The 7,161-nt window shown below is 33.7% G+C and overlaps 1 pseudogene; it reads left to right on the forward strand.

Moving 5' to 3' along the window:
• Positions 1-5,929: 5,929 nt before the first annotated feature.
• On the forward strand, positions 5,930-6,583 carry LOC131894230 (SAP domain-containing ribonucleoprotein-like; annotated as a pseudogene).
• The last annotated feature ends 578 nt before the right edge of the window (positions 6,584-7,161 follow it).

Genomic DNA, 7,161 nt, shown 5'->3' on the forward strand with positions numbered 1-7,161 from the left:
TTTTAATTATTTACTTTATTTTTTTGAGATTACTAAAATCATTTTTCCCTTCCATTTTCTCTCTTCAACCCCTCCCATATAGCCCTATCTACGCTCATCAAAGCCATCGTCACTTTCTCATTCAGTGATGTTTCATTGATTTCTTGTGGGAAATAGCACCCAGATTGCAGAAGATGCCTTAACCAATTCATCCCCCAAAGCATGATCTAAATTTTGGGTTAAAACTTGGCATAATGGTGTATCACAGAATCAAAGTACTGGGAAGACTGAAGCAGGAAGGTGGTAATTCAAGGCCAGTTCAGTTACACAGCAAGTCCTTGTCTCAAAATAAATATTAACTAAATTAAATGGCACCTTAATCAAACTTCTGCTTAAATAGTTAGTGAAAATTAAAGATTTCTCTTCTTTCAAGCATCTACTGGCGTATTTTAATGCCCCTGTTTAATTTTGGAGGACCCTCTAGACTCAAAAAGTAGTTTTAATAGAAATAGTTTGACTCCTATTTCAACCTATATGTAGTTACTCCCTGTATATGTTCATTGGATTTGCTAATGTGTTAAGAATTTTTGTGTTTATGCTAAAAAAACTACAGACTTTATCATTCTTGTACTTGTAATGTCTGACTTTGGAATTAGGAGACTAATAGCCTCATATTTCAATTTGGAAGCCTTTTTATTTTTTTCTGTTTGTGAGGTGTATTTGTTCCATTTCTTTTACAAACAAACGTTATGTAGGGCACTACAGCACAGGTCTATAGTTAAGCATCTGGGAGGCTGAAGCTTTAGGATCTCAAGCTGAAGATCAGCCTGGAAATGAGAGGGACACCCCAGTATTAATATAAATAAATGGTTTTTAGAGATCAAATCATTTGTATTTGTCTGTATTTTAATAAAGATTTGTAATACAAACTTAGGTATTTGATAGCCATGTGACCACTCAGAGTGTTGGTTTCTTTTTGAATGCAACATAATTTTGTCTCTCAAGATTATGGTAACAGAGATTTTTAATATTCAACTTTTAATCTTTTAATTGCTGCAAAATCAGTTAGGATTACCTCCAATTAATATCTAATATAAAAATTCACTTTATTTTGAAGGGAGGGTCTCTAGAGCTATAACAATTTTATTAATCTCACAAATCAGCTTTAGTTTCTTTGATTCATTATTTTGTGTATAGTTTCAAAACTAAACACTATATCAATGATCTCACAGAGTTAATTTCTTTTTGCGTGCCAATGTGGGGTAATGAAACTATATTCATGATGATTAAATGCATATCAAAAATATGAGTATGTAGGATCAGTAATTATAATGCATATATGTAAATTATATAAACTTTAATCATGAGTAAGTTTTAGAAATTAACTTTATCACTGAATAACAATTTTGCATCTAATTTGAAATTATTTGTTCTATAAATATTGCCATCTGTATTATGTGAAATATGCTGATGTTCTTATTTAAAGCATAACGAGATAAAACTTACATTCCTCCTAAAAGAAGTATTTTAGAATAAGTTTTCATCATTGTTTGAATAGCCTGGCAACATTGTGGCCTTGAGATATTCTAATTCCCAAAATATCACTGAGGGCATTTTCTTCCCTGGAGACTTTATTATTTCTAATAACCAAGCTCTGGCGTTGCATGACCGTCACAGAGCATCATTTATATGTGACATGCATTTCACTCTCAGAGCAAAGCTTTACAAAGGTTTGTCGGATGCTCCCTAGTGGATTTAGAAGAATAATGAGCAAATCAGAATACCTCTTTCAAAATTAGCTTCAATTTCTATTAAATTAGCCTCAAAAAGAAAAGCAAGGAAAAAGACCCCAAAAAAGATGAAAGAGTGTAAAAATGGGTTCTTCTACTATTCTATTTCAGCTGCAATACTTCCAAGCTTAGTGGTGCTTTGGGACATTTTAATAGTAGTCCAAAATTATATGTTCTACTAACTATTTTACATTCTGAGCATGAGATTATAGATGTCTCTCTTCTAAAATATTCAGAATAATTTTCAACATCTAAATAATATTTTCCATTTTAATTATTAAAAAATTATGATGTCATACCATCTTAAATTTATTCTTCTAGAGATTGGTCTCCAGCTCCAAGTTTCTGTGACATGCAAAGTATTCACTTTGATCAAAGCTGTTCTAATTACTATGAAAGGCTATGTCAATTGAAAGGGACTAAGTCTTTAATCTGCAGAAAATTATACTACAAAAGTATCAAGGCCAGATATGGAATACTTCTCCATATGCTGTTAGCCAAGGAAGCCCCCTAGGGCTTTAACACAAGTTCTTTCCATCTCTCCTAGCTGCCCAACAGAACTAGATGGAAATCCCATATTACTGAAGACACCATACACCTTGGTTGCAAGAAAGAAAGCTAGAACTAAGCTGGAAACTTCTGCTCAGGTGACTACTTTTACAATGTCAGAAGGTGTTCCATGGTCTTCTAGGAGAGAGAAGGAATTGATGCTCTAACTTAGATACAAATACTGGAACTATATACTAACCTACCATGCAAGGTGTGTCTACTGCACTAATAGTGGCACACTGTTAGTGGGCAACCATCCTCTCTCTGACTGTTTTCCAGGTCAGCTCTTTGGTAGGAATTTTAAAATTGATACCATAAACTAGTCAAGAACCCATGACTGAGGAGGCTATAAGTCCTAGAATGGAGCCTAGTACTTTCACTTAACTAAATAGACACAGTGTCAAACTGTCTTTCAGAAATCTATTTTAAGATAGTAGACATATACTACTTTAAGCTTTAATTAGTTTGTCTATAATGAACAACAGTAAATCCAGAGAGTCTTGGCTACACAAAATGTAGAGAAAACGGATTATTAAGCATTCAGCTCTAAACGGAAGATTTATAATACATCTTCTAAGACTCAGGTACTATCATGAAAGAAAAAGTAGAAAGAATATAGGAGCTAGAAGATAGGGAGAAAGTCAGCATAACACTGTCTTCTGGGTATGACACAACTATCACAATTATGAACCCACAAATGCTTCAGTTGCTTACATTAGGCTTATATAAGAATAGACTTGTCAACATCTGACATAGATGGAGGAGGGATTCATGGGACTCTACCCATATTTGCTGAACTATTAATAGTAAAAGATTCTACAGAAGAGTGAGTAAGTACCTTATGAGTCTACCAATCTTCTTTGGATAAATCCATGTCTGGGGCCACACAGAAAGCTCTGGTGAATTTCCATGAATCACAAAACAAAGCAACAGGCACAGACATAGGCAACAGTTTTTCACAAAGTGGAAGACTGATAGAGGTAGGAGGTATACAAACGAGTAAGCAGAGGGTGGGAGAATTAGAATGCATTACATATATGTATGAAATTTTTAAAGAACACATTTAAGTATTTTTAATCTATTTTTTCTCTTAACATATATTTCATAACATAAATAGGGTCAAGATTCCTGGAGTTTAATGCTGCTTTCAAACCCCTGGGTTCTTCTATTGAAAAACATCATTACACATGTTCATGATGCTCAGCTCTACCACCCTCTCTATATTCTTTTAGTCTTCCATACTCTTTTGTATTATTCAACCTTATATTAGCACTCTTAAATATTTTTCTCACAAATAAAGTTGGCTACTCTTTGGAAACTTCCAGTTACATATAATTACCCTATGTAGCCCATTGATTTCTAAATATTTGGTCCTTTGACCCATTTCAAGTAATACTATATTTTCATGTTATACCATAGATGTTGTCATTGGTATCTACATTTCCTTCGGTCAATTTTCTATATGAAAATCCTTCAGAAGTAAGCTCATCTCATTTATAAAGGCATTAACTGTATTAATCATTTTAATACATTTGAGATCCTTGATTTCTTTCAAAAGTCACAAATTACAACATCTATCTATCGTCTATCTATCTATCTATCTATCTATCATCTATCTATCTATCTATCTATCTATCTATCTATCTATCTATCTATCTATCTATCATCTACATTTATCTATCATCTCTTTCCAAATATAATCCACCGAGAAATTATAGGTATTTTACCTCATAAAAATATTCCAAGCCTTTTAAATTTAGACAATGAAAAATAGAACATCTATGATTGTAATCTCATTGAAAGACATAGCTAGATCAATAAGTGAAAACACTTCTACTAATTTTCTTTATATTTCTGTTTTTCACACTTTCTTCCAAATTTAATATTCTTTAATATTCTTCCTTCTTACAAAAACATCCTAAAAATTGTTCTTTCATAAAAACAACTTGTGTATTACTGCATGTTTTATTTTTTATATTTATCCATTACCCTTATTTAAAAATGAAATCTTTTACTGTTCTCTTCTAGATAGAATGAGCAAAAACACAGTTTTTTGCCTTGTAGCTGGAGTTATCATTTTTCTATTGGGCTTGATGTACACTTAAGCAAAGCATAGCATAACTATTGAAAAATCAAAATAATTTAATGAAATTTACAAATATTCAACACGACACAAGCAATTAAACAGAGCCTAGAAAAATCAAGTTTTTCAAATGTTTTAAAAAATATTTATGACTTTCAAATGATTTCTCAGTAACTACTAAGATGATTATAGCTGCATTACATATTTAAATTAATTAGAGAAAAAATTCAGCTTAGAGCTTTATACCCAGTAACTGTATTTAACAAATAGTAAAATAAAATAAGTATACATTTTGTAAAATATTCTTAGAAAGGTCAGTATAGAAACATTATGAACTGAAACCACTTAAAAGCCACAAAAAGAATGAGAATTATTCCAGGAATTATCATAAAATTATAAGATAAAATGAAAAGAGTTAGAAGAAGTATAAATACAAATGCACACTCACTGAATAAAACAGTGATAATAGTAGAATTGCATGGAATAAAAATTTGCTGTGATGTGTTAGTTTCCTAGGGCAACATAATAAATTAACATAAGGAAACTTTTAATATTTCTTGAACTAAATTAATTAAAGCAATAATGCACAGTACAGGAGGGTTACCAAATTTAAATATTCAAAAACATGTAATAATTGGATAAGAAGTAAACCTAATATAATTGAACCAAGATAGTACAAGAAAATTATTATAATCTCTATAGTAAACAATGCAAATGAAAAGATAATTAGTGAGTTAACAGAGAGAAAATGAAATAATAAAAAGGCTTTTGTGCTGAATTAAAGCATTTATTAAAAGTCTTGGCTATAGTTCAGATGGTAGAATGTTTACCTGGCATGTGTGGATCCAGGGTTTAATCTGGAGCAGAGCATAAACCAGGAGTTGGGAATCATTTCTATGATCCCTGTATTGGAGAGGCAGAGAATAGAAGTACAGAAATTCAAGGTCATTCTCAGTTACATGTGGGGTTAGAGGATAACCTTAAACAGTCAAACAAATAAAAATAAGACATATAACTCCATTAAGAAACTATAACATGTATTTGAAACTACCTTTAAATATCAAAATGAAAAATATTTTTGGAAAGGTTGGAGAAATTTTAAAACTAGCTAAAAGAAGAGAAATGTATCTCTTATTTTTCAATGTTTAATTAAACAACCAATTAATTAATGCATTTGAATGTGTGCGTTTGTGGTCACATGTTGTGGTGGTTTGAATAGTAATGGCCACCATTGACACATGTGTTTGAAAGCTTGACCCATAGGGAGTGGCATTATTAGGAGGTGTGGCCTTGTTGGAGTAGGTGTGGTCCTGTTGGAGGAAGAGTGTCACTGTGGAGGTGGGCTTTGAGGTCTTATATGCTCAAGCTGTGCTTCTTGTGTGCACACAGCCTCCTTCTGATGTCTGTAGGTCAAGAGGATGAATTCCCCACTCCTTCTCCAGCATCATGTCTGCCTGCATTGCCTCCATGCTTCTCATCATCAGTATAACGGACTAAACCTCTGAAACTGTAAGCCAGCCCCAAGTAAATGTTTACCTTTATAAGACTTGCTGTAAGGCACAGTGAGACAGTGGAGCTCCACAAGCTGAAGCTTGCTGCACGAAAGCAAGAATATCTTGCTCCTGGTTTAGAGACCAAGGGAATAGAACAAGATCTTATCTGTAGGCTCCAAGCATATCTTGAAGAACGTGCTGAAGAGGAAGGAAGTGAAGAAGATGTACTGGGAGATGATATGGAGGAAGAAGAATCAAAGCCCATAGAACTGCCTGTTAAAGAGGAAGAACCTCTTGAAAAAGCCGTTGATGTGACATCAGAAAAGTACATGGAAAAATTACATCTTGGATGCCTCAGACCAAGAGAATGCAGAAGAGAAGAATTCAGTGTACCTGTAAGCTTGGAGAGTAAGAAGGATGCTTGTGCAGTTGGGTTTGGAATTTCTTCATTTCTGGCAGAAGATCCGTCATCTCACAGCAAGCCTATGGTTAACCTGGGTAGACTAAAGGAAAGAGCACAGGGTTTTGTTTGAATGTCTCTTCTATCTCTAAAAAGTCTGAGGGTGGGGAGAATCTGAAAAGAAAAGGAAGAATGATTTGGGATTGTGACAAGTTCACCTGAAACTGGAAACACAAAGAATACATACACAAAGTAAAGGAAAAGCGCAGAGCATTTTGGGATTGCATAATGAAAAGTTCATGCTTTCTACCCCATAGTGGTTTCCATTTCTCAAATTCTTCTTGGTTTACACACATACACACACACACACACACACACACACACACACACACACACACACACACCCTATACACACACACAAACCTACACACAGTATTGTGCATCAAATAAGAAACCGTGTATCCTTGAATTCCAGCTGCAGTTTGATTTAACTGCCATTCTGCATTTAAGGTTGTTGTATTTTTGTTTTTAACTATGTTGCTTATTAATAAAAGAAAGAAAGAAAATAAAAAAAGGAGTTGTTGTAGTCACAGTGTCTCTTTACAGCAATAAAACCCTATCTAAGACAGAGTGCATGTGGCAGTCACGTAACATTCACAGGAGTCACTTCTCATTACAATGTGGATTTTGGGGACAGAGCTCAGGCTGTCAGGCTCGGCTGCAAGCCTCTCTACCCACAAGCCATCTTACTAGTCCAGCGTAACCCAATTCCTGGCTTTGGCAGAAGCCAAATTAATTAATTAACAGGAAGAGAAATGTTTCATAGGAATAAAAGTAAAGCTTTCCATATCTTTTATTCCTGTATCT

This window comes from Peromyscus eremicus, chromosome 17, assembly GCF_949786415.1.
Source record: "Peromyscus eremicus chromosome 17, PerEre_H2_v1, whole genome shotgun sequence".
Lineage (NCBI taxonomy): Eukaryota > Metazoa > Chordata > Mammalia > Rodentia > Cricetidae > Peromyscus > Peromyscus eremicus.